Raw genomic sequence first — 27728 nt, 5'->3', positions numbered from 1 at the left:
CTGCATAAGTTCTGGAGTGGTGCCCTAGGACATTTTGGTCCATGCATAAACAATTTTAAATCAATCTAACTTGGTGCAAGCTAGCTTTAAAACTGTTAGATCAGCTGTGTCCCCCCTCTAATTCCTTTCAAAGTGTGTGTATGTTGAGGAAGGGAAAGGAAACTAAAATTCCCTTAAGATGACATCAGAAATGGCTGAACAGTTCTGCTGTAGGCAGTTCTGACCCGACTTCCAACTCTCTCACTTCCCTTCTTGTGGAGCATCTGCTTTATCTCTTTAGAAAATAATTAAAAAAAAAAAAAAATCACAGCCATGCACAGCTTTCTTTTGACTCTTGGAAAACTGTACCTAATGATGTTTCCTTTATAGCTACCCACTCTTACAGAGGTCTCTCATACCAAACTATATATACTACATTGCATGGGATTGTTTTTACCTCTCACCATTTTGCTGCTTTCAATCTTTCCTTTCCCACTGCAATAGCATGGTATCCAACCGTCTTCCGTGTTGCTGTTATGTACCACCTATGCAGCTCCTCTCTACTCATCTTCTTCATTGACTCCCAACTCTCTCTCATTGTGATCTTGCATGCTCCAATTTGTCATTTCAGTGTCTAAAACAATTACTTATGCAACTCCATAGCTCCATATATCTATCCTTTTCTCCTCTTCTAAACTGGATAAAGTATCCAAGACTACCATCTCACTTTGGCTAGTTAGCAACAGTTTGGAGAGGAATAGTGCTTGAAAAATTCCCTTTTGACCATCACCTAGACTCAGAGGTGTAAGCGGCCAGCAGTGACGCACACTGCAGGAGCAGCAACCAGAAGTACCCGACATGCATATTGGTGGCAAAAAATGGAGGCGACGTCTCTTTCCAGCAGCAGCAGCAAACTACTGGCTGCAGTTCCTGCACTATGCACTGCTGCCATTTCTCTGCCCTCCCCGCTGCAGAAAAGATGCACTTGACACTTCCCTAATGTTTTCTTTCTTGCTTTCAGTCATGTGCCCATCCACAGACCAAGGTCAGAAAATAAGTAGCCCACAAGGCTCTCTGCTCAGACTAACTGATATATGCCACAGTATACAATGGACAGAAAGGCCCTACATTGGCGAGATGCAAAGCTACAAGTTTATACAGGCAGTCCTTGGACTTACAATGTTTAGATTTAAGACGCGATTTTCAGGAACCAATTGTTGTAACTCGGAACCAATTTTCTCATAAGAAACAATGTTATAAATGGGGGATTGGTTCCTGAAAAAAGGCCCGATACCCTATTTTCACTAAAAATACCCTAGAATTTTGTACTCTATCAATTATAAATGAGTACTATAGTTACATTTATGTATTTATATGGTAAATAGCAATCATATTGATTTGGAAGGACTTCTTTGCAGGTGACTTTGCTGGACTTTTTAAAGGGTTCTTGGCTGGAGTCTTCTCAGGAGTCTTGTCTGCTTTCTTAAAGAGAGCGTCCAAGGAAGTTTGGACAAATGTTCTCCAGGGAGATGAGCGATGTAGCGAACTTGGTTGCTGGCGTCGCATTGGATCGAGTGTTGTTAAAGTCGAAACTGACGTCAGAAAGTTGAAACAGGGTATCAATTTCTAAAAGCTGCAAGTGCAAAACGTAAGTCGAAACATTTTAAGTGGAGGACTACCTGTACCTTCCTGCAGTAGGGGAAAAAGGAGAACAGGAAGGGGAGGCGCCCCCTAGCTTCACTCCATCACTCTCCCTTTAGGCAGTGGCTATAGCTTATGCCCCTCTCACCCACTCAGCTTTATGCTACTGCCAAGGCCCTTTCAGTTCCCCCCCCTCCCCCTGGTCTCTTTCCTCACTGCTATACCAACAATCCTGTCCTTTTGGGACCTCCAATGCATAGCAATGTAATGTATTAATATTCATGGCTTATTTTCTGCTATCAGCCCTCTCCTTCCTTTCTTCCACTCATTCTCTACACCATTGCCCACTCTGGCTCCTTTTTTCCAATTTCTACTTGCGAACTCTAATCTGCTAACTGCCCACATTTACTTTATGTGCTTCTGTAGAAGAGCATCCCTGGCTTGACCCATGAGACACCTGACAATTTCCTTAAGCAGGAAACCCACAACAGCAGCAACTAGGTGCTGTCTTGAGTCCCCAAAGATTTAAAAATAAATAAATAAATAAATAAATAAATAAATCAATCAATCAATCAGGATGGGTAAAAATCAACAATTTCTTTAAAATAAAAACATTGGATTTTTTTTAAATCTAAAAATCAGATTTTTTAATTTAATCATATTTTTAATTTTTAAGATTTTTTTTTAAACAACAAACCTATATAGTTTTAAATTTAAGGTATGTTAAAGCTCAAAGATATCATCGTGGAATAGAGATTATAAACTTCTAATGATATATTATTTGAGACAATATAGTCATATAAAACTTTTTCTAAAAAGGTTACAAATAGGTCACAACAGGCCATGAACTATATTAGGAGGCCCGATCTTATGGGGTTCCCAGAGGCTCCTCTGTAGATTAGAAAAGATTAGAGAAAACTACTCTACCCAATGAGACTCAGTGCTCAGTCAAGATCCCATTAAGCATCTCTGTGATGCTTCATTTCAGTTCTCAAACTGTGGATTTGTCTCCGGAGATAACATCCTTGTTAACAGCAGTATATTGAGATGAGAAAGGACAGACCTGATTACCTACTGTCAGCCCTATTGTCTCTCTGCAAGTTTGTGTACACAGAGTCAAGCCCTTACCCCTCTCTAAAGTGCAAAATTTCAAGAAGTTAAATGAACAGAGAATTGTTAAGGGTGGAGTAGATCTGGGCAAGTAGGAAGAGTCTGCAGATAAATGCAAGGAGGGAGGGGCAGTAGAAACAAGAGAGAAACATTTTGAGCAGACTATTCCAGAAGTCTTGAGGGATACGTTTCTGAGTATAGCTTCTCCATTGATTTGAGATCTAGTGAGGGAATGGTATGTTAGAAGGAAAAATCTATCATGGCAGCAGGCTTGCAAAGCCATAAAAGAAACCCTGTTGGAAATGATTTAATGAAGATTATTTTAAACAACAAGAATGCACTTTGTAGAAAACAGTGATTAAACCTAGGCTTCCTGGCCAGTGATTTAAAATAGATTTGATATAAATCAAATCCGCCCTGGTAAAACTCTCCCACCCCCACCTCTGCTCTTGATACCCCTCTCTCGCCAGTGCTCAGCAGCACCTTCCCTCTCCATCAGAGTATGCCCAGGCACAAGCCCTGCTAACTACAACTCTGAGGGTATGAAGAGTGGGCCCTGCCACCACCGTCACTTCCTGGTTAACCCAAGGACACAGGGAGCTCCAAGGCCACTCTGTCCTCACTTCAGCCAGGGGCACCAGGAGCAGGGTGCTGGGCACTGGGCCAGGCTGGAAAGAGTGGCTGTAGCAGGTAGGTGGGTTCCTCCTTCCTGCATCTGCCCGCTGCAGCAGTGTCAGCCATGGGTTGGGGCAGCAGCAGACAGGTCCCCTTCTCCTGTGCTCAGTGGTATAATTAGCAGGAGTTTGGGGGAATTGGAGGAGAGGTGGAACCAAGAGCAGGAGTTGGAGAGTGGGAGAGATTCTTACCTGCTTCAGAGACTCAAATGTCCCTAGTTGCTGCTGACATTGTAGTCTGCCTACTGAAGGTGGCGGGGCAGAGCCCACAGTCACCCCTATGGCATTGGTCACAGTTCCTGCACCCCATTTTTCAAAATCCTAGATCTGTCTATGGCCCCAAGTGTCCTCACTCCACCTTCTGATCAGTCTTCCATTTTCCCTAACCTCTTCCTATTATCCTTACATTTCTCCTCATTATTGAACTTTCAGAAACTTATCACTTACCTAAAACCTATGGATTATTTGGGGAGGTAAGTGGCAAAAAATTAAATAGTTACATTTTAAAGCAGCTGAAGAGATTGACATTTCCCTAATCTTTTCTTCCTTACTTTCAGTCACATGCCCATACACAGGCCAAGGTAAGAAGAAAAGAAGTCCACAAGGTTCTCTGCTCAACCTAACTGATATGCACCACAGTGTACAATGGAAAGAAATGCCTTACATCAGTGAGGTGCAAAGCTCATAAATAAAAGTTTGTACTTCCATCTCCCCCTGATTTCTATCATCTTACTGCCAGAGGGGGGGAAAAAAAACAAAAAAAAACAAAAAACTAAAACTCGCTTTTTACATACATTTTACTGAAACAGGTTTTATACAATGGAGGCATTATGAAGACTGAAAAGGATGAAATTAAGTGACAGCAAAGAAAACAACACCAGAAAAACTTGAAGTCTTTGCCAAATTGAGCTTTGGATGGGAGATGCACTATGCTCCTAGAAACAAAATCAGCTATGACTATCAGCTTTGTGGCTCAGTCATCCTCTGAAATCTAGCAGTCATGAACTGCAACTTATTTAATGAAATTTCACATTTGCTCAAAATACTGGTACCCAGCATTAAGCACGGAAGTTCAAAGTTCTGCAAAAATGCACATTCTAGGTGGGAAAGATGAGCAGCATGTACTTTTTCAGGTAGTCTGCAAGCAGGAGAAGCCATAAAAGTACTAACTAAATCTCAGTGACATTACAAAGTAGTAAAATATTTTACAAAATAAAGAAGCTCCATTGATTTGGGCTTTTTAAAAAAAAAAAAATAAAAATCTTTTCAACTAAGATATTTTGCAGCTATTAGTGACAAACTGTATTAGAAGACAAAGAATTAGGTCTTTCCAAAGAAGTTTTAGCTTACGACGTAGATCACTGATACTTTAAAAATAGAATCTTTGTACACCCAACTCAGAAGAAATTTCAGTTTTATAAAATAACACAGGGCAATTTCAAGCATTTTTAGTTTTATATAGAGCACATCTTTACCTTGCACATTGTACACAACTTTACTGTAGTGTACACGAGAACCTTTAATTTTAAGAGCCTATTTTCTTTATAATTTCATAGTTGGTAGGGTCGGAAGGGACCTGAGCAGATCAAGTCCGACCCCCTGCCACAGGCAGAACAGAATGCTGGGGTCAAACAACCCTGGCAAGGTGTCTATCTAGCCTCCTTTTGAAGACCCCCAGGGTAGGAGCGAGCACCAATTCTGTTGGAAGTTGGTTCCAGATCCTAGCCGCCCTGACTGTGAAGTAGTGCTTCCTGATGTCTAGCCTGAACCTATTCTCACAGTCAACTTGTGACTGTTGTTCCTGGTTACTCCTGGTAGTGCTCAGGGGAACAGAGACTCTCCCATTCCCCTCTGGTAAGTTTATAGACAGCCACCAAATCCCCTCTCAGCCTTCTCTCGTGGAGGTTGAACAAGTTCAGGTCCCGCAGCCTCTCCTTGTAGGGCCTGCCCTACTGCCCCCTAACCAGGGGAGGCACAGCCAGGCCCAGGGTCAGTGAGGACCCAGTCAGGGAACCTCTGGTGGGACTAGATGTGTTCAAATCAGCAGGTCCTGATGATCTCCACCCTGGAGTGCTGAAGGAATTAGCAGAGGTCATTGCGGGACACCTGGCACGGCTTACTAGCACTCATGGTACTCTGGCAAGGTGCCAGAGGACTGGAAAAAGGCCAATATGGTCCCCATTTTCAAAAAAGGGAGGAAGGAAGACCCAGTAAACTATAGGCCCGTTAGTCTTACCTCGGTCCTGGGGAAGCTCGTTGAGAAAATTATCCAGGTGCATATCTGCGAGGTTCCAGCAGGGGAGATTATGCTCAGGGGCAACTAGCATGGGTTCATTAGAGGCAGGTCCTGTCAGACCAGCATGGTAGCCTTCCACAACCAGGTCACAAAAGCCTTAGTTGCAGGTGTCATGGTGGACGTAGTCTTTCTGGACTTTAGGAAGGCCTTTGACACTGTCTCTCACCCCATTCTTATTAAAAAAATTAGGCAACTGTGGTGTCAATGCCTACACAGTCAGATGGGCCGCTCATCGGCTGGAGGGCCGCACCCAGAGAGGTGGCGGACAGGTCATTTTTCGACCTGGAGGGATATGGGCAGTGGGGTTCCACAGGGCTTGGTCCTCGGGCCCGCACTGTTCAACATCTTCATCAGCGACTTAGATGAGGGGATGAAAAGCACCTTGTTCAAATTCACACATGACACTAAGATGTGGGGAGAAGTGGGCACACTAGAGGAACAGCATGCAATCAGATCTGGACAGGTTACAGGGGTGGGTGGATGAGAACAGGATGGGTTTCAATACTGACACGTGCAAGGTACTGCACCTAGGAACCAGCAGCACACCTACAGGCTGGGGAACTCCCTTCTCGTCAGCACAGAGGCAGAAAAGGATCTTGGAGTCATTATTGATGCCAAAATGAACATGGGCTGACAGTGTGGGGACGTGGTCAGGAAGGCTAACTGTACCTTGTCATGCATCCACAGATGCATCACGAGTGGGTCCAAGGACATGATCCTCCCCCTCCATGCGACATTTGTCAGGCCGCAGTTGGAGTACTGCGTCCAGTTCTGGGTGCCGCACTTCAGGAGGGATGTGGCCAGCATCAAGAGGGTCCAGAGGAGGGCCACTCACATGATCAGGAGGCAGCAAGGCACGTCCTACGAGGGGAGGCTACGGGACCTGAACCTGTTCAGCCTCCACAAGAGAAGGCTGAGAGGGGATCTGGTGGCCGTCTACAAATGACCAAGGGGGACCAGCAAATGATGGGAGAGTCCCTGTTCCCCTGAGCACTACCAGGAGTAATGAGGAATAACGGCCATAAATTGATGGAGAGTAGATTCAGGAAAGATATCAGGAGGCACTACTTCACAGTCAGGAAACCAACTTCCAAGGGAAGTGGTGCTCACTCCTACCCCAGGGGTCTTCAAAAGGAGGCTAGATAGACACCCTGCCGAGGTCGTTTGATCCCAGCATTCTTTCCTGCCCATGGCAGGGGGTTGGACTTGATGATCTGCTCAGGTCCCTTCCGATCCTACCAACTATGAAACCATGCAAGTGGCACTCCTTTGGACTCTCTCAATATTGTCCACATCCCTCCTGAAGTGAGGCACCCAGAAGTGGACACAGTACTCCAACTGGGGCCTGACAAATGTCGCATAGAGGGGGAGGATCACCTCCTTGGACCTGCACGAGATGCATCTGTGGATGCATGACAAGGTGTGGTTAGCCTTACTGACCACGTCCTCACATTGGCAGCCCATGTTCATCTTGGAATCAGTAATGACTCCAAGATCCTTTTCTGCCTCTGTGCTGATGAGAAGGGAGTTCCCCAGCTGTTTTTTTCTCCCTAGGTACAGTACCTTTCACTTGTCAGTATTGAATTGCATCCTATTCTCATCCACCCACCCCTGTAACCTATCCAGATCTAGCTGTAGCCTGTCTCTCCCTTTGAGCGTGCCCACCTCTCCCCACATCTTAATGTCATCCACGAATTTGAACAAGGTGCTTTTTACCCCCTCATCCAAGTCACTGATGAAGATGTTAAACAGTGCGGGCCCGAGGACCAAGCCCTGGAGGAACCCACTGCCCACATTCCTCCAGGTCAAAAATGACCCGTCCACCACCACTCTCTGGGTGCGGCCCTCCAGCCAATTTATGACCCATCTGATTGTGTTGGCATCAATGCCACAGTCGCCTAATTTTTTAAATGAGAATGGGGTGAGAGACAGAGTCAAAGGCCTTCCTAAAGTCCAGAAAGACTATGTCCACCACGACACCTGCGTCCAAGGATTTTGTGACCTGGCCGCAGAAGGCAATCAGGTTGGTCTGACAGGACCTGCCCCTAATGAACCCGTGCTGGTTGCCCCTAAGCATAATCTTCCCTGCTGGTCCCTTGCAGATGTGCTCCTGGATAAATTTTCTCAACGAGCTTCCCCAGGACCAAGGTAAGACTAACAGGCCTATAGTTTCCTGGGTCCTCCTTCCTCGCCTTTTTGAAAATGGGGATTCAATACTCTCCGACCCTAGGCCCAGCTATGCCTTTCCTTAGTCCATCCGGAATCCCGGTGGGATGTCCCCGGTCCCTGCTTTAGAAGATGCACATTAAATTTTTAAAATTATATACATAGATACATACTTTAGTTTGTGAAATGCTTGTGAAAATGTGAAATTAAAGACTGATAAACATATATATATGTCAGACCTTGCAGTAAGGACAATAGACACTACCAGCTTCAGGCTACTACAGATTACCATGAGACACCTGTCACTCAAGCTTTTTCAGTGTTCTCTCTAGCATCTCTATATAGCCATTTATATATAGTAGAACCTGTGTTCTTTGCCAGGTTAGGTTCCTTAGCCCTCTGCAAAGAATCAAGTGGTATACACAAACTTCAGAAAAAAAAAAATTGTACAGGACCACCGAAGTACTCCAGCAGCTGCTAAAGCTTTTATTTTGAAGGGTGACTCAGGATTGATGTGTTCCAGCTGAGTGGGAAAGCAGCACCCTTTCAAGTAAGTCACAGCAATCACTTGAGTAGCTAATTCTTAATTTGGCAACCTGATGTGAATAAGCAAGTAGCCAACCATCCCTATACCAAATCTGAGCACTACTTAATATTACACTTTGAATATCCCTTTTTGGACAGATAGCACATTTGCACTGTAGTTGTGCACCAGAGCTAAGCACCACCTTGTATACATACAAGCATGTGGGATGTTGCAACTCTCCAACATCCAGATATAATGACATGCTTCAATTGCTAGATTGCTACATGAAATACATTCAACTTATATTAAGAAATTAAGCTTTCTGGAGCCGCAAGCAAGCAAGCAAGCTTCACGAATTTGCGTGTCATCCTTTCGCAGGGGCCATGCTAATCTTCTCTGTAAAAGAAAAAGTGTGTTTTATTCTGGGACACACGATAGGTAAGAAAATACAGTATATCATTTGTCAAAGTCAGAAAGGGCAATCATCTAGTCTGCATTATATCAACCAGTTTTTAGTCAGCAATCACTGAATCAAATTCAATAACTGGGAGCAAAAATAGTGCATCTTTTAGAAAGTTATGTAGTCTGTAAAGCAGTTGTTCTTAACCTTTTAATACTCAAGGCACCCCCACAGAAAAGCCAGCTTTTAGCTCTGACTCCATTTTTTACTACAAAAATAAATAAATAGAACAATTTTTCTGTTGCAAGGAGCTCAAAAAGACCACAAAAGGTCAGAATGTTTTTGACACTGCGGATTCCCATTTGAAACATCTGGGTTTTATACTGTGAATGATATAACCATGCTAATAGCATGTACCACCTTTAAAAAGGCTCTCATAGGACACCCCAAGTTACCGTGGCACCCTGGTTGAGAATCACTGCTGTAGAGATTTCAAACCATATAGAACTTACCATAACCTTTGATAAATTATTCCAATAGTTAGCTAACCTCACTGTTGAGAGCTTAAGATTTATTTTAAGTTAAAACTTATTGAGCTTCAGTTTTTAGCCGAACTGGACTAGACTGGATTTTATTATGCCTTTTTCTGATTAGGCTCTCTTTAGTATATCATATCTTCTCCCTTTGCAGATACTTACAGACTGTGGTCAAGTCACCTCTTAAATTGCTCTTCAATACATTAAACAGACTGAATTCTTTAAGTCCCACTGTAAGGCAAACTTTTCTGTCCTCAAGTCATTAATAACTACCTATATATCATCTCCCATTTCTTCACTCTTAAGTGAAGTGCTAGAAACAGAAATGTACGTTATATTTTAACATAAATCTCACCACTGCACTTTCCTACTGTTACCTGATATTTCCATCTATAAATAATCACATTAGAACTTTTAGCCAATATTGTACACAAGGTGCTCACACCGAATCAATTCTCCACCAGTACCCGAGTCCTTTTTAGCAAACTTGCATGACTATAGATTCCAACAATGTAAAAATGTCTTGCATTCTTTGCTCATAGCTGGCCTTGCATTTGGCTGCGTAAACAAATGCATCTGAAAGCATCCAATTTAATGAATAATCCAAATTACTCTGTCTGTCCCATTTTTATTGTTACTTCTGATCACCAAAATGTGTACCACCTCAAGATATCAGCACTTATTTTGTTTCAGGTCATTAAGTGTTCAGTAGACTTAGGACACTGATTAGTATTTCTGTAAAGCAAAACAGATATGTATCCCTGAATTAGCACTTGAGCATTGTCTCAACTACTGTCTATAGTCATGTTTGTTAAGGTAAGGGGTTCATGAAAATCATTCAGAAAATTCCTATTACAGCTCCTGGGGAGATCAACACTGCTAGTTAAAAACCAAGTTGTCTTGATAAACTTCTGAAAACTCAACTTTATTTTGTCCCACACCCAAAAACAGTTTCCCTTTACTGCACAGAGTCTTTCACAGCTATGCACTGTGGTTAGAGCAATTCCATCAGACAGAACAGGCACCATTTACCAGATAAGATGGTGAAGGGGCATGACAAATCAAGAGTCCTAAATGAAAGGCATCATGGGTTCCATCCTGAAGCTAAAAACTACAGAAAAGATCTTTACTCTTCAGATCTGCTCTCTTTGGAACAGTGACAAAGCACAATTTGAACTATCTGAATGAGTATGAAGCACTCAGATCTTTGAAAGATAAAAGGTATCTGTCAATTTGGGGCAGGGGGAAAAATTGCTGAAAGCTTTCAAATTAAACATGAATATTAATAAGATAAGAACAAGACAGGCCATTAGATTATCTGGTGAGACCTCCTTTATAATAAATTAGACTAATTAGAAAGAGAGAACATCTGAAAGGAGTATCCCTATAACAGATGTCCAGAGGAAAACACAAGTATACAACTATTTATAATACATTAATATAGAGAAACAAATCAAAGTGAAGCAACTACATGTAGTGCGTGTGGGGAGGGCAGTATTTGCTTCCTGGAAAGAAAAAAGCCAGGATCAGAACAGATTATTTAGAACGTTACAACCAACCTCTGCCCTCTTGTGGACAACTACCAAAGTGTTGCCACCAAACAAACATTCTTTGTACCATATGCTGTTCATTAAGGTCCCGATAGCAACTAGCCCTTGATTCAGTTCTGGGTCTCAAGCGCAGTGCCAAGTGAAGGCTGGATGTCTGCCACCTTCCATGGCCAACAGAGCCTTGCTATCTAGGGTCTTTATGCAATCATTCTATATCATGAGTAAAGAGATAGCATTGCCTATATATCAGGGGTGCTAAACCTCTAGCCTGCATGCCAAATATAGACCATGGAGCCATGGTATCTGGCCTGCGGGGCTCCCTGTGGGTTAGAAAATTTGGCAGCAGAGGAGCAGTGGTAATTACTACCACCACCCTTCCCCACTGCCAAATTCCTAAGCCCTCCATTGCAGTCCAGAAACAGGCCACACCCCCTTTCCCACTGAATTGGGACCAGGCTACGTTCCATTCCCTCCACAAGGCTGGGCTGGGGCTGAGCCAAGACCCCTTCCCCTCACACAGCTGGATCAGGGCTGGGCTTCCCCCTGCCCCACTTCACACAACCAGATGGAGCCACCAGACAGATCTGGCCTGCGGACACACCAGGCACTGCATGCTGGGGAAAAGGGGCACCATTGCTCTATACTAAAGATTGTCCCAACCTTCCCTAATAACAGGGGTATCCAACCTGCAGCAGATGTGCCACAAGTGGCACAGGCAGCCTGTTTGGGGTACACAGCAGGTCAGGCCAGAAAGCAGAGCAGCAAGCTAGGCAGAGGAAGAGGACTGGAATGAACCTAGGGAGGATGAAGAGCTAATCTGTGGTACACCTACCAAAAAGACTGGCCTCCACTGACTTAAAGATCTGATTTTTGGTTGCTTATACCAGTGGTTCCCAACCCTTTTAGACCACAGACTGGCAGTGACCAGTATACTGCGGACCAGCAGCCAACCCTTTTTTATACTCAGTATAAAAAAAGGTTGGCTATCAGTCCACAATATGCTGATCACTTCCAGACTTCCAGTCTGGCAGCCAATCCTTCATGACCCAGGGGCTGGGAACCTCTGGCTTATAGAACTTTGGCAATCTTTAACCCTTGGCCTCATGTTTTCTATGCCAAGCAAATTTTTGTTCTTTTGACTGTTCAAAAAACAAAAACACCTTTAACCATGAAATATACTTTCTAAAACTTAGATGGAATTTTCAGAGACCTGCTATACTAGGCACAACCCACCCCACAGCTGTAAGGATTAAGTAAGATTTTCCTTGCAATTACTGCTCCTCGATGCTGCAGTCTGTCATGTGCTACTGCAATCCTATGCCCAAGAACTGTGTGCAGAGACCATCTCTCCTGTGACCTCAATACTGCCCCTGCTGGCAGCAAAACCATGTGGAGGAAAAGTGCAGCCTCATGCATAAAAGCAACATGACTTTTATGCAGAGAGGTAAAATGACTGGGAAAGAACCTCAGGGATGCAACAGTAGGAAAAAGAAAAAGACTGGTTGAGCAAAGTAAGGAAAGGAGAAAGACAATAGGGACTGAAAGCCAGGTGGGTCTGACCACTTCCAGTCAGCAAATACCTGTGAAGCCCACAGTAAAAGCAAACATTGTTCTTTTATATTGAACCTTTTATATGAAGGAAACAGCCTGTTACTACCACTACCACCACAACTACAAGTTACACTGGGAGGTCAAATGACAGAAGTCTCTACCATGAATCTACTATCAGCAGATTTGGAGCCACATGGACTCCAGTATTATGCCACATAATAACAACTCTTTCTTCTATTTGATTTTAAAAAAGCCCTAGAAATTTAAAGAAATTCATGCAACTTTGTAAAAGAACATAAGAAGTTGTAAAATCAAGCAATCAAAAGTTAAGATTGCCTGTGCCACCTTAAAAGAGTTATCAGACCGCAAACATTTTATATTTCCTCATGGGCTTTTCTATGATGCTCAACACTATAGAATCTGAATGCTCCAAAACTTAATTAACTAATTTTCATGTTGTTGATGGAAAAAGTAAGGGAGTGATAGATGCATTTATAATGCAGAACAGAGACAAAGATCAGTGCCCAGTGCTCACTAATTCTTATTGGCGATTAAAGAAACCTGCAACCTAATTTTGAGAAGTTCGTACAGTACTTTATAACATCAAAGTATAGCTCCCATTGTCTTGATGTAGAGCTGTGCATGCTAAGCACATCTGCTAATCAGACCTACTGAATTCAAAGTCAAAGTACACTGTGCAGCAACTCCTTTAATCTTTCGTGCTCCCCAGTGAGCACCTCACCCCTTGTCCCTCCCCCCCTCCCTCCTGATCATCAGGAAAGCTAAACATGGAGCCGTTTTTACCATCCCACCAGTCAGCAAACAGCAGGGCCATCTGGGGCCCCTCAGCCAATCAGTGGCGAGAAGCAAAAACAGTGCCATATTTAAAACTGCAGTTCTTGCCTCCCCACTGATCAGGAGTGAACTGCAAGTGGGGACCCTCCACCAGTCAGCGGAGGGAGGGAGGGGCACAGGGGAACCTGCAAGATTAAAGGACCCATAGCGCACCTCACTTCTGCCATGAATTCAGCAGGCCCCTACCCATGGTCTAAGTTTAGCACTGATAAAAAAGAGGAAGCACAAACCTAGTGACCATCTTCGAAAACTTAAGTGATTTGCCCACCTTCACACAGAACAAGAACTGACAGAAACAGGGCACACAAATTTTTGAAGGCAACAGCCAACTGCTCTGACCCAGACACCATTCTCTCTTGCAGCAGTCTTCTGTTTCATTCACAAGCCACCTTCCAACTTTTATAGACAAGACAGAAGTCCTAGAAACAACCTCCTCAGACATACAACCTAGACTGTATCCTAGAGACAAACCTATCTGGATTTAAAAAAAAACAGGAAAAGGGGTCTTGTGACAAAAAAGCATCACATAACTAGAGACTAATTTAATGTCTACATATATGGAGGGGGAGAAGCAAATTAAAATTATACAAGCAACACAGAAACAGAAGACTTGATTTTGCCATCAGAATGTTCTTTTAACAGTTTTATATATAGTCTGCATAAAGGCATAAGAGATTATCTAGGACAGGGGCTGGCAACCTGTGGCCTGTGGGTTGAATCTAGACCACAAAGCCATTTTACATGGCCCAGGAAACCAGGACTTCTTCAGTGTTTTGGCAGCAGCCAGCCTGAAACAGCCTGCCTTGAACCAAGCTGAATAATTTTGGCGAACCACTGCTGAAGCATTGCAAACCCTTCATTTAGGAGCCATGGGATTGCTTTTACTGAATTTTATAATATATGCAAACCTCTTAAAGCTCCTTAATAGTTGGACTCAGCATATAAGATCTAACTCAGAGCTGGGCAATTATTTTGGCTTGAAGGACACTTAAGGAGCTTCAGTGAGCTGTTGCAGGCTAGGGGTGGAGAGGCAATTGATCCTATCTGGCCCCAGGCCCACCACCAGATGGAGCAGGCACATAGGGTCTCCACAGAGAAAATCTGCGACCCCATGGGCAGGGCAGATTAGACAAAGCTGCGGATGGGCATGAAGCAGGATCCAGGATGGACAGGCCCAGGATTGCATAGCAGCGACATCATGGAACTGAGGCCCAGGACAGAGCCGCAATCTGCTCCCTGCACATCCCTGCAATGGACACCAGTTCCGCAGGCAGTGGTGTGTGAAAAGCAGATTGCAGCTCTGCCCTGGGCCCCAAACTTGTGTTGTCACTGCCAGCCCCAGTCCTGGCCCCTGCCAACCCATTCCACTCCCAGACACCACTCCCTGCCCACTCAGGGCCCCATCCCATCTGCCTGACTAAGCGTGCCCTGTGTGGGCCCCCCCCTCAGGCCAGTCTCCATGGAAACTTCACCTGCCACCTGCTCCATTCAACACCCCTGGGGGTAGGTGTGGGGTGGATTAGCAGTAGCAGCCACACGGAGCAGCCCAGGAGCAGCAGTACTTACTGCATACCCCATGGCCTAGGCAAACACACCTCGGCCAGGTGGGGCCGAGGGACCCACCATGGGCCAGACAGAATCCCTTGGCAAGCCAGATGTGGTCTCTGGGCCATGTTTAGCCCACCTCTGATCTAACTTGTTCCAATTGCTTGCATATGGGGAATTAAGAAACAACAACGCTTGACGCTGATCTCAAACTGTTTTGGGACTATTTTTTGAGCTGACAAGCTCCAATCAAATCTGTTCCAGTTAAGATGGCACACGATCTCTGGTCTCATTGGCCTGTCCAGTTTTTGAAGCTAGAAATTTATGACAGCATGCCATCAATGGGACAGCAAGGAGTTTGGCTTAGTTCACCAAAAACTACTTTGCTTGCTTTATTCAAAAGATTCTTGTCACTGGAAAAAGGAAACAAACCAACATTCTGATCCTGCTGTACATAGAATCATAGAAAATTAGGGTTGGAAGGGACCTCAATAGGTCATCTAATCCAACTTCCTGCTTAAAGACGGACCACCCCCAAAACTATCATTCCAGAGAAGGTGCTGTCTACCCAGGTCTTATGAAGATTCCACAACCACTTTTTTGGATTGGCAGTAGCAGCCACAACCACTTCTATACTCCTAGTGAGAAATACATGGCACTACAGAGAAAAGGCAGTACAGATCCCAAAGTGGAAGTGTTTTGGTCAACTGAGATTGAGAGTGGGACTTTGGAAACACGGGTCAATTTACATAGCTGCCTGATCACAGCTGTAACTGTATACACAGTATACATCAAAGCTTGTAAATCAAAGCTTGAAAAACTAATGCTAGGTTGTAAAGACTTCAGAAATACCTGCATCTCTGTCTAGTTGGTCTTCAGAATACCGTTTCTTCTAACATCCAAAAAATGTAGCATCCTTTCTTGGATTTTGTCAGCACTTAGGTCTAATACTGCAATAGAGTAATGAGATCATGCTCTTACAGACAGCCATTTGCCTTCCACATTTATATGAAGCAGGATGAATAATGTCTGGAGCCCTATACAAAGCAGTCTGCAAACCTAACTGCAAACTCCGATTCCTACTCTGTTGTCTCTCTTAACTAGTCTTCCTGCTTAGCAGCTCTAAGCAGGCAAGGCTCCCCCAATCCTTTTCTTTATCGTAATATGGTATAGAGAGATGGACAATGCCTCTTCCTCTTGTTTTTCCATTGATCCTCAAAAGTTGGGAATCCATCTCTGAGAATCGATAGTAGGGAGTTTACAAATCCAAGCCAAAGCATAACTAATATTCAACAGGATGTGTCTGCCCATCTGGGCTATGTATACTGGACTTTTCTTTGGGTAGGTCTGCGATTAAAAAAAGAAAAAAAAAAGGAAGCCTTCCCAACAAAAGTATTTTGTGATTCTTCACATGCCAGCTCAAACATCTAGGATTAGATGTTAATAAAATAACCTACTGCCTGCAGAGCCATCTGGACTATGCAACACTGCAGGTTGGGGTGCGGCAGGTGGATTGGGGTGGCACACTAATGACAGTGACAGACTGTGGTGACAAGCCAGCTTGGAAGCAGACCATGCTCAGAGCTAAGCTCCATCGACCCCCTCTCCCCATACCTGCACCCTATACTTGTATAGAAGATAAAAAACTAGCCATTTTAAAGTATGTGTCATCCTAGCCTCATCTACTTATTAAGGTGGAATTAAAAAGCTGATTTTTAAAGTGGTTACTTACCGTATGTTTGCTACCAAACACTAACATGTGCCTGTTCAAAAGACAAAAAAACACCAGGAAAAGCATAAAAAAGGAAGAGAGAAAGAACAAGCTGAGGGGGTGAGAAATATAAGAGTACAAGATATTTAAAAACTGTCAAAAGTTGTCAGCCCTTTGATTCCATAGAAACTGTGCTGGCAGAATTTCTTCTTCAGCCTTCCATGTATGTCAGCAACACCATTGATACTACCTTTCCCACAACTGAAACACTGAGAAAGTTAAATGTATACATTTCTATGAAGATAATGATTGGATCCAGTTCAAGTTAAATAAAACCTAAGGAGTGTAACATACAAGCAAAGAAAACAATTACCTCCTCAACCTTCACCTCCAGAAGGAAAAAACTGGAGAAAAAGTTACTTTCCTTTACATCAGTCACTAAGCCATCTTGAGTCTACCCCTTGAGTCTCTCTTAAAGACTTTCAGATAAACTAACACCACTTACAGCTGAACTCTTAGGCCTTCCCTACTCCCTGTTCTCAAATCCATGGAAATGACACTTCGTGGTTAATTTAAAAAGTTGAACAAGTTAAACCTAACTTCTCAATGTCACAACAGTTACTTGCATCCAAGCTAGGGCAACTCATCCAAAAACAGAGAAAGGGAAAAAGGTCAGACTATTTACAGTTTTGGAATACAAGAAACAGAAGACAGAAAAAAAAGAAAGATTTTTCAGTCATTTCAATGTCAGGTTTCTCTGCTGAAATGCCAACATCACCAAGATAGCTAGTTTTGGGCTCAGGTTATGCTCAGAAGAATGTTGTTGTCATCATCACTGTCCCTCATCTAACCTCCCACAAAAAATTATAGTACTCATTCAAGTACAGAACATAGTATATGCACAAAATCAACTTTAGATGTGCCTACTGCAATTATGAACCATAAAGCTGGGAGTACCACAAGTAAATAGGTTATAAGCAGGGATCCTGATTCTGTTTCAAAATCCCAAAATCTCTGATAAAAAAAAAAAATCCCTAAACCCATGTTTTTCCATGATTAAAATGAAATGCTACTACATATATATTATATATCAGCTGAACACTGTTTTATTGATACATTTACTATTTTAAAGCTCACCAGGACTGTGAGTCCAAGTGCAGCTGTCCCCTGCCACCCGCTTTAGGGCGCTGAGCAGCCCTGATATGCTGGTGCCAGTGCCCCTCACTCCCAACCCACAGCCCCCTGGCCCTTCCACTGCCCCTCACTCACAACTGGCAGCCCCCTGCTCCCCCAGCCGTCACAGGGGGCCTCCAGCTGCCAGGGCCATGAGACCAGGGCCAGGGCTTGCAGTCCTCTGCTTCTCCCTCCTCCCCCAAGCAACACCCTGTGCGGGCTGGGAGCAGTCCGAGGCCCTTTTTTCGCACGGCAGGCTGTGGCCAGCAGCCCGGACACGCTGGGTCAGGGAAGGCAGGCGGCACGCTAGAATTAGGCACAGACGCTTAATGGTTGTTTAAGATTGTTTACTTACACCATAGATGGTCGCGGTGCAGGCTGGAACGTTTCCAGGAATACTTCACTTAAATCCTAGTTTTAGGCCTTGGACAGAGCTCTGGATTCACTCACAATTCACTCACACAAAGTTTTCGAGGCTCCGTGGAACTTTTGCGCACAGGGAAAGGGTACATCGAGGATTGCGCTCAGCGACGGGGAGAGGCTAGAGGCTGATCAGACCCCTGTTGCCTTCTTGATATTCACGCTGGGTCCAATAGGCTCCGCAGCGCTTAGAGATCTTCACGAGACGTGAAGTCTCCTCCTCCTGATGTTCGTGGAGTCCTCCAACTTGGGCGGAAACCACTCAAGCCTCTTATACGGCTAGCAAACCAATCGCTAGCCGCCATGTAGGATTAATTTAGAACTGACCAATAGTGGGACACAAATTTGAATACAAATGGCGGGAACTCCTTGCAACGTGCATTTCTGCGCTGCAACGAAGAAATGCACCCTGCAAAGAAAGCTACAAACGGCAGGAAAATAATTTAGCAGTGCTGAAGCACACACAAACAAAAACAAAAAACAAAAAAAACAAAAAAAATCACGCCCTTGGGTTGTGACACACCCAAGCCCCAGATGCTTCCCACAGGAGGCGGAAGCTGCTGAGGCCAAAGCAGAGCACAGAGCCTGGCTGTTCCTCCTCCTGGAGGCAGCACCAAGGGAGTGGAGCCCATGGGGAGGAGGATGTGGGCTGCCTCTGGCAGCCTCAGGGCACCCCACCCTACTGTGGGGCAGGCTCACTTCCACTGCCAGGAGCCCCATGCCAACCACACCACCATGGTGAGGCACCTACTGCTCACAGGGCAGCAGCAACTCCATGTTGCCATCACTGCTGCCAGGCAGGCAGGAAATGCCTCACTATGGCAGAGTGGCTGGCATGGGGCTCCCAGCAGCAGAAATGAGCCTGCCCACCCCACTCTGCTGTGGAGGCCCTAGGGGAAGGGCAGCAGAGTGAGGAGTCCCAAGGCTGCAGCAGCCAGCCCACATCCGTCCCTGGCCCATGCATAAATCTGGGGGGCACATGCCCCTCATGCCTCCCTCCCCAGGATTGCACATAGTAGCAGGGAGTCAGCCCCTCAGCCACCCCTAGATGAGTTGCCTGCAACTCCTTCCTGGTCCCCAGCCAGGCCCTGCAGCCACACTAATCCTGCCACAGGCCCGGACCCCACACACAGGCCCAACTGGGCAGCCCTCCCAGCCCCCCCCCAACTTACCTGCAGGGAGCTGCTCTCCACTCTGCCTGGCTGCCATGTGCATGTGCACCTGCACAGAGCACCCCTAGATAGCCTTCCTCCCACTCCCCCAGCCCCAAGCACCCCTTGCAGGCTGGAACTCTGTCAGCCTGCAAGGCAAGGGGAAACCTACCATTTCCTGCGGTTTTCCCCTTTAAAAGGGGGAAAATCCGCGTTTTTCCATGGTGAACAGAAAACCTGGAACCCTAGTTATGATAGTAGCTGCTCCTTTATACTTAACTTTAATGTACGAAGTATTTTTCTCTAACCACATGAAAGTAAGAAAATAGTATTTCAAGTTACTTCCAGTCATCCATAACTTCAATTAGCGCATGTTTTATTTCTCCTTCCTGTTAGCAAGTCAACAAATACAGTACTCATGATCAAGAAAACAACTGAATGCATGTCCACCTCTGGTTTACAGAAGTGTGCCACAATAGATCTTACACAAAGTCAGCAAAAGTATTTCACATGCTAATTTCAATGTTTAAAATTATTTAAAGTATCTAATCTAAAGTTATACAGGATGCCAAAATCAAAATTTTAAAAGGTATATTGTATTTAAGCATTAAATCAATATTTAGCACCAAGAAATACTTGTTTTTGAATATCAGTAAAGAAATTGAAATTGCTGTAGCAGAGACATAAGAACTACAGCACATACATTTAATACACAATAACCCTAATATCATATACATATGTACATGCATAATTACCTCTCAGTATTAAGTTTAGAAGTTGATATATACTTATTATAACTCAAATAGCTGTTTATACATGTATAAAGTTACATGCTTTTCAGTAGCATTTATGCCATTCTTCCCAATTTATTTTATTTTCATTTCAATGTAACATTCTGCTGGTTTATAGTTCTACTATTAAACGTAAGACACTGACCTTCTTTTAGCATATTAAACACCCACAGAAATACAAAAAACACATCAGAAAAATCTTCTGGTTCCACCAAAGTGAAACATTAATTTATCAGTAGCCCACTACTGTATTTGAAAATATTTTAGATAAAGACTGACTGAAAAGATTATGTTATTTTATTTCTGTCCTCACTGTATGCCTTCCCCCCACCCACCCCAAGACAAGCTAGGTTATATTAAAACATTACAGTTTCAAGTTATCTTTTGTCCTTCATTTAAGTATTGGTTTCGCAGCACATACATGAAGAAAGTAATACCCTAAGCAGAACAGCACAATCTTTATTTCAGAATCCTTCTAAAGATAGCTTGGATACATTTTGTAAAATAACCTGTCACTTGATTTTTTAAGTCAATAAAAGTCAATTGGTGCTTTCAGCACAGGATTCCACTGAAACTGATTTACTTTGTGTGGTATTTATATTTATTTAAATGTTTTCCAAAATTCACAGCCTACTAAGTTCTTCCACACAAAAAGTTTACCCCACTTCTGAAGTCTTACCATGTTGCTTGGCAATACCACTCCACCTCCAGGAATATAACCAACACCCTTTTTTTGTCTGGCTAGAAGATTATATTGCACAGGTGTCCTTTACATCTGAAAACAAAGAAAGGCTATGCAAGTAAGTACTCCCATGTAACCACAGTTACAGCAAGTGTCCAAAGAAAAACTAAGATGCATACTTTACATTAAGAATTCTGTAGAAAGCCTGAACCATAACCTCCTCAGAAGTATGAAATGAACATGCAGAGAATACAAATTTAATATATCCTGTACCAAGTGACATTGTTTGTTGCATAGCAACAGGAATCTGCTGCAGAAAAACAGTATGGAACTTTTTTTTTTTTTTATTTGCCAAGCTACAATTAACCCTATCAGTCTATGAAGAATGAGAAGCAACACAGTATACACAATTGCAAGTATTACAGATATAACATACAAGTCCATCAGTACCAAAAATTAGCATATTTAATTTTTGTAAAATCCTTCTGGACTGCTCCCCACCCTCCTGTTCTCTGTTTTGTTTTGGGTTTTTGGTTTGTTTGTTTGGTTTTGTGTTTTGTTTTGTTTTTTTTGGGGGGGGGGCGGGGGCTGGAAGTCATGCTTCTGTATTTAGCATTCCCTAGTTCTAGCCTACAACCTGAAATATGCTCATTTTGCAGAATTATTTTGGCAATTATCTTACCTAATACATTTGTTTTTCAAATCATTGCATCTTTTTATCAATTCTTCTAAAGAGAAGTTTCCACTCAAAAATGTGTGTCCACTAACATAGGAGGAAACTCCCACTGCAGTTTCATTTTTGTGAATAGTTTTTAAGAAAGTAAATTCAATAAAAGTGAAATCAAGCCCAGGTTACTTTATTTTTAAGCTTCTGTCCTTGATGGAGTTTGTTGTTTTTTTTCTTATCTTGTGGGTTGTTCATCTGTTATTGTAAGCCACACTGAACCTTTCTGGATAAGGTGAGAAGTAGTCTTAACAATACCAGCAATACTAATATAACTCCAACTCTTGGACAGCCAAAGGTTTTGATGGGACAGAAAAATATTAAAATAAGCCATAACAGTTTGGCTAAAATATATTCAAATTCTTGAAAATGAGGAAACCATATTCACTCTAATACATTTTCAAAACAATTATAGAGTGAATACCACAAACGACTATGGCTGTTTTGTTTCATTCTCCCTTTTACAGCCATATACTTACATAGTTGGTCAAGGTAAGCATTATTGTTCAACACAACTCTCTAGGAAACCAATGTATTATATGGAACATGAAAAAACTGTAACACACCAAACTAGACTGACAGCAGTGTCATTTTCTCTTTCCTATTCCCAAAAAAGGCAACATTAAGTACCATGAGAACTAGGACTAATGAACTCCCAAGGTAAATCAATAACCAATCCCCCAGAACATTTTCCTGTTGTGAGGAAGTATCTGTTAAATTTCCTGCTGTGTCATGAAGGAAGTTTAAGGTAATCGGGTTATAGAATTTTGCAAATTCAAGTTGTGCTCAGTTTACTCTATCACAAATTAAATTAAAGTTACAGAAGATAACTACAGCTTTTCTTGTGTCTGATAAGGAAGAAATCAGGGTGACAGAAAATACAAAAAATTCTTTTTTTCCCAACCATCTTCTATGCATATTCTATACTGGATAGTCCGTTTTTGTGTGCAAAACAAAGTCACCAGAATAATAGTCAGACTGCTCTATAATCAAGATTTTTTTTATTAGTTTTTGTAAGGCAGAATCCTTGCCCCTCAAGTCAATGAGAAAATTTTTAATCAACTGCAATTGCATCACTATTTCACTCTGTGTCATGTATAGTCAACAGAAAAATAGGTTATTTTTCTGTCCTCCCTGCTTATTAGTAGGTAGATCCAGATGGCTATGAAAGTCTTTATTCATTATTAGTCAATTAGTATGCTATAAGCAGATTTCTTACCCTTTGTTTCCTTTTTAGGGGGGGAAAAACCTCAAGAATCCACATACATGACACAGAAGAAGATCTTTCATTGGATCAACTGCATACTTTGGATAAACACAGACAAGCTTTCAGATGCAGATTATTTTTCAGGCAGTTGCACTAGTAAACCTAAATTTTCATTCTAGGAGTACTTGCAAAATTAGTGTCCTTTATGCAGAGATAAAAACTTCACTAGAAGCAAATCATTGTGTTTAAATACATACACCACAAGCACAAAACATTTCCTGTAGAATATAATTAAATGACCACCTATATTTTTGAGAGTCAAGTAACTGATATATAGTTTCAGTTAGGTATCATAAACCTGACGGCAGGTTTCAATAAAATTGTGTGCAAAAAAAAAAATCAAGACATTCTGTAAGATTCCTGCTACACAGACAGCACACTAGAGTTAAACCAGTAAAGAGTTTTTTTGTTTGTTTGTGCTCTTATTTAAAACTTTCCCTAACAAAAAGATATGCAAATTCAAGATAGGATTTTCAAGTACTCAGCTTAGCCGAACTGCATTTTTTTAAGCTAAAAGGAATTTAACTATGGATTTCAGTGATAGAAAAATAAAAGCCCAGTAGTGTTATACAGTAGTCGCATCATACATGCATTTAACTTGCGCAAATTCAATTACACGCGGGGGAGGATGGGGGGGGGAGGGCGCGGCGGCGCACATGGGGCTTAAGTTTGCGGAGACGGCAGGAGGTTTGGCAGCGTAGTGGTGGCCTGGCGGCACACAGCCATCCCCCCCACCACCCCCCGCTGCTGCTCTGCCACCGGCCACACAGCTCCAAGCACGGCTCCACGGCAGCAGCAGGAGGTTTTAGAAGCAGAGGCAGTCACCACTAGTCAAATCGCTGGCGATTTGGCAGTGTGCTGGTCGCCTGGTGGCACGCAGCCATCCCCCCCACCACCCCGCACTGCGATTTGACTATACGCGATTTTCGCCTTACGCACTGACCTCAGAACCTAACCCCTGCATAAGATGCAACATGCCTGTATTTTTATCTTGTTTATTATGGTTGCCATGCTTATGGTAATTATTGCTAAAAAATTACATGACATTTGACACTCTATACAGTCATACAGGGACCTCAGTTTGTTTTTTTTCAGGCTGGTCCACCAGGTTAGTTAGGATCCCTAAATTAAGAAGCCCTGTCCCCACTAGTCAATACTGCAGGAGAAGTGCTCAAGATTTTTTGTCTCTTACCTGCCTTTATAAACAAGGGAAAGTGTCTTCACACTTTCCAAAGTAACAATATAAAACTTTAAAAATTGCTATTTCTGATCTTTCCAGTCTTTGGTTACCCTGTATGCATAATCCATGTACACTGCAATTTCCTAGCAGCATAAATAGCTACAAATTCTTTTTTTTATTAACCTGTTACTTAATAATCCTCTAGAATCTAAACTTCTGTTTAAAAAAAAAAAAAAAAAAAGAGTCTGCCCCATTTATTGTTGGAAAAAATGTACTTCAAAACAATTAGCTAAATATAACCTCACTAGCCAATTGGCTGGGGGGGGAAGTAGGCCAGGATGGATCCCTGTGCCCCACCCCGTCTGGGCCTGCTCCCTGCTTCCTGCCTACTGCTTGGGGTCCAGGCCCATTCCTCCCTGCCCCCCCCCCGCAGCAGGAGGGGGAAGGGAGGAGCAGGCCCAGGCCCAATGCAGGAGTTGACTGGGCCTGAGGGTGGGGCAGCCAGGCCACCACCGTGGGTGGGGAGAGGAGCAGCAGCCCCGGCCGACCCAATGGCAGCAGGTGGACAGAAGGAGTAGGCTCATGGCTGACATGGGGGTAGTAGGAGAGGAGTGGGCCTGGGCCCGAGGTGGGGAGGAGGCCCGCTCCTCCCCTCCCCCAGCCGCTGCTGCATTGGGCCGCATGCACTGCTCAACCCCCACCTTGCATTGGGCAGTATCTGCTGCTTCCGCCCCTCCCCCCCCCCATGTCAGCCCTGGGCCCACTCCTTGCTTCCCCCATTGCCACCAGGTAGGTCCTGCAGGCAGCAATGACAGAAGGGGGGACCCCCCCTGAGGCAGGCGCTGGTGGCCTCACCCCCCCCCCAATCACCTGCAAGAAGCAAGGGAGGGAGGGGCAAGGCCAGCTCCAGTGGCCTCCCCCCCCCCCCCATCGTCACCACCTGCAAGGAGCAGGGCGGGGGGGGCAAGGCCAGCATCCCCGCCATCATGGAGGCGCGTTGCCACCTGTCCGAACACTTCTTCACACTCTGATTGGCTGTTTGTCAGACAAACAGAATAAGGCTTTTATAATATTAGATTCAGTGATCACTGATATCTAATGCATCTGCAGACTGCCTGAAACAGCTCAAAGATGCGTGTTGTTTCCATGTGGTGGCTCTGAAGCCTAAGACAGGAATAGAAGTCAAGTTATCCATCCAACTGCTGCCCACTTGTGTACTTATCTAGGACTGCCATAGGTAGTGACATACTAGAGTCAAGGATTATTCTGGTGGGGAATATGTAATTTATAGATTTCATAGACATCAGGGCAGGAAGGGACCTCGGAAGATCATCGAGTCCAGCCCCCCGCCCAAAGGGCAGGACGTCAGCTGGGGTCATAGGATCCCAGCAAGATAAGCATCCAGTTTCATCCTGAAGGTGTTCAATGAAGGCGCTTGAACAACCTCCGGCAGCAGGCTGTTCCAGACCTTGGGGGCTCGGACAGTAAAGAAATTCTTCCTTATGTCCAGCCTGAAACGATCTTGTAGTAGTTTGTGACCATTCGTCCTCGTCATCCCTTGGGGCGCTCTGGTGAACAAACGTTCCCCTAGATACTGGTGATCACCCCTGATAAACTTGTAGGTGGCCATCAGATCACCCCTGAGCCTGCGCTTTTCCAGGCTAAAGAGCCCCAGGGCTCTCAGCCTGTCATTGTAGGGTCTGCTTCCCTGACCTCTGATCATGCGCGTGGCTCTTCTCTGGATTCTCTCAAGCTTCTCCACATCCTTTTTGAATTGTGGAGCCCAAAACTGGACGCAGTACTCCAGCTGCGGCCTCACTAAGGCCGAGTACAGGGGGAGAATGACGTCCCGGGATTTGCTTGAGAAGCATCTATGGATGCAAGCCAGCGTTTTGGTCGCTTTACTAGCCGCAGCATCGCATTGCAGGCTCATGTTCATCTTGTGGTCAATGATGACCCCCAAGTCTCTTTCTCCCATAGTGCTAACCAACATAGCACTGCCAAGCCTATAAGGATGCTGCGGGTTTTTTTTCCCCCCAAGGTGGAGAACCTTGCATTTATCGGCGTTGAACACCATCAGATTCTCATCCGCCCACTTGCTGAGCCTGTCCAGGTCAGCCTGGATCACCCGCCTGTCTTCTGGCGTGGATGCTTTGCCCCAAAGTTTGGTGTCATCGGCGAACTTGGCCAGTCCGCTTCTGACTCCAGTGTCCACATCGTTAATGAAGATGTTGAACAGTATGGGTCCAAGGACAGAGCCCTGGGGGACCCCACTGGTCACAGGACACCACGATGAGTGACTTCCATCAATTACTACCCTCTGGGTCCGACCCCGGAGCCAATTTTCCAGCCAGTGGATCGTGGGGGACCCAAGGCGACAATTGGCCAGTTTCTCCAAGAGACTATCATGGGACACCAGATCGAAGGCTTTTTTGAAGTCAAGATATATGACATCAATCTCTTCTCCCTTGTCCAGGTGATAGGTCACCCGGTCGTAGAAGGAAATGAGATTGGTCAAGCAAGACCTACCCGCAACAAACTCGTGCTGGCTATCCCTTAAGATGTTGGCGTCGGCCAGTCCATTAAGGATGGCCTCCTTAATAAACTTTTCTAAGATCTTCCCCGGGATAGAAGTCAGGCTGATGGGCCTATAGTTAGCCGGATCCACTTTCCTCCCTTTCTTGAAGATAGGCACCACGTTGGCCTTCTTCCAGTCTTCGGGCACTACACCAGAGCGCCAAGAGTTTTCAAAGATCCGCGCTAGAGGCTGGGCTATGATGCTCGCCAGCTCCTTGAGTACCCTGGGGTGAAGATTGTCAGGGCCGGCTGACTTGAAGGTATCCAGCTTCTCAAGATGTTCCTTCACAAAGTCAGCATTAATGGAGGGCAGGGGATCACCCTCACCCAGACTTCCCGGCCCTGTAGCAGGCACAGGCGTCCCATGGGGCTGATGAAAGACCGACGCAAAGTACCTATTTAATAGGTTGGCTTTTTCCTGGGCGTCAGTTGTCAGTTGCCCCATCTGGTTCAGCAGGGGTCCAACGTTGCCCCTGCTTTTCCTCTGGCTCCCCACATATCTGAAAAAGGACTTTTTATTGTCCTTGATGCTCAAAGCTAGCTGGAGTTCAGTTGCAGCCTTGGCTTTCCTGGTCTGCTCCCTACAGGACCGGACCAATGCAGAATAATCCTCCTTGGAGGTGACTCCCATCCTCCATCCTTTGTAGGCCTTTCTTTTTAGCCTCAGGAGGTCTGCTAGGTCCCTGGAGAGCCAGGGGGGCTGCTGTGCCCTCTTGCTGCCTTTCCTCCGAGATGGAATAGACTTAGTTTGTGCATTGAGGATCGCTCCCTTGAGGAGCAACCACTCTTCTTGAACTCCCCTCTCCCCGTGGTCATGGCCCCTTAGGGCCTCACTGACAAGCCTCCTGAGCTTGTCAAAGTCGGCTTTCCTGAAGTCAAGGACTTGCGTGTTGCTGACTGACTTGCCAGCTTTTCGGCGGATGGTGAAGGTGATCAGCTCGTGGTCGCTGTCACCCAGCTTCCCATCGATCACTAGGTCGCCGACTAGGTCCTCCCCAGTAGCCAGCACCAGGTCGAGCAGCGCTTTGCCTCTCGTTGGCCCATAGACTTCTTGAGTCAGGTAGAGGTCATCCACGCACGAGAGGAAGCTCTGCGACCGCTCAGATTTTGCTGAGCCATCCTCCCACGAGATGTCTGGGTAATTGAAGTCACCCATGACAACCATGGTCCTGGAGCAAGCTGCCTCAGCCAGTTCCTGGGCAAACTCCTGGTCTAGCTCAGGA

At 44.5% G+C, this 27728-nt stretch overlaps 1 protein-coding gene and 1 pseudogene across 1 annotated transcript in view; both read right to left on the bottom strand.

Annotated features, from left to right (window-relative positions):
• The window catches only part of ENAH (ENAH actin regulator), a 228202-nt gene that overhangs the window by 185225 nt on the left and 15249 nt on the right, over positions 1 to 27728 (bottom strand). The window lies entirely within an intron of this gene.
• LOC132248020 (U6 spliceosomal RNA) lies at positions 8726 to 8825 on the bottom strand (annotated as a pseudogene).

This window comes from Alligator mississippiensis, chromosome 1, assembly GCF_030867095.1.
Source record: "Alligator mississippiensis isolate rAllMis1 chromosome 1, rAllMis1, whole genome shotgun sequence".
Lineage (NCBI taxonomy): Eukaryota > Metazoa > Chordata > Crocodylia > Alligatoridae > Alligator > Alligator mississippiensis.
This window is presented reverse-complemented; position numbering and strand designations above follow the sequence as displayed.